Raw genomic sequence first — 962 nt, 5'->3', positions numbered from 1 at the left:
GCTGTGCATTCTGTGTCACATTTTAACTAGGTTAAAGGTTATATTACAGTAAATTCTTTTTGGGATGTAATAGGCTTTTCTTGGGCTGGATGTTTTGACATGTGACAAAAATTATTATTAGTTGCAAGCACTCCTTACAGCCTGCGTTATACCTGAACACATGTATACACACCCACAATAAATGGAGCTATCGTTAATTGCTTACACCTGTGCCTTTTTTGCCTGCACATGCAAAACAATCAAATGTATGAAATATTACTTGCTGAAATACAGTTGTACAGGAGGAATAATCACAGAAGAATTTGATGTATTTTATATTTTCATTAATATTATTACTATTATCATTATTATTATTATGTTCATGTTTTTAAGTTAGAGGAAATAAAATTAGAAAAAAATGACAAATGAGTAAATGAGTATTCAACACATTTACTTTGATGAAAAATCTACCTTTAATAGTTGCAAAGGGGTCTAAGTTATTTGGGATTATTATTATTATTGTGTTCATGTTTCTGCATCTCAGAAACAATACTTACACACGTGGACAAAATTGTTGGTACCCCTCAGTTAAAGAAGGAAAAACCCACAATTCTCACTGAAATCACTTGAAACTCACAAAAGTAACAATAAATAAAAATTTATTGAAAATTAAATAATCAAAATCAGCCATCACTTTTGAATTGTTGATTAACATAATTATTTAAAAAAACAAACTAATGAAATAGGGCTGGACAAAAATGATGGTACCCATAACTTAATATTTTGTTGCACAACCTTTTGAGGCAATCACTGCAATTAAACGATTTCTGTATTTGTCAATGAGCGTTCTGCAGCTGTCAACAGGTATTTTGGCCCACTCCTCATGAGCAAACAGCTCCAGTTGTCTCAGGTTTGATGGGTGTCTTCTCCAAATGGCATGTTTCAGCTCCTTCCACATATGTTCAGTGGGATTCAGATCTGGG

The sequence above is a fragment of the Acanthochromis polyacanthus genome, chromosome 6, assembly GCF_021347895.1.
Source record: "Acanthochromis polyacanthus isolate Apoly-LR-REF ecotype Palm Island chromosome 6, KAUST_Apoly_ChrSc, whole genome shotgun sequence".
In the NCBI taxonomy this organism is placed as follows: domain Eukaryota; kingdom Metazoa; phylum Chordata; class Actinopteri; family Pomacentridae; genus Acanthochromis; species Acanthochromis polyacanthus.
The sequence above is the reverse complement of the archived record's forward strand: the minus strand, read 5'-3'. Positions refer to the sequence as shown.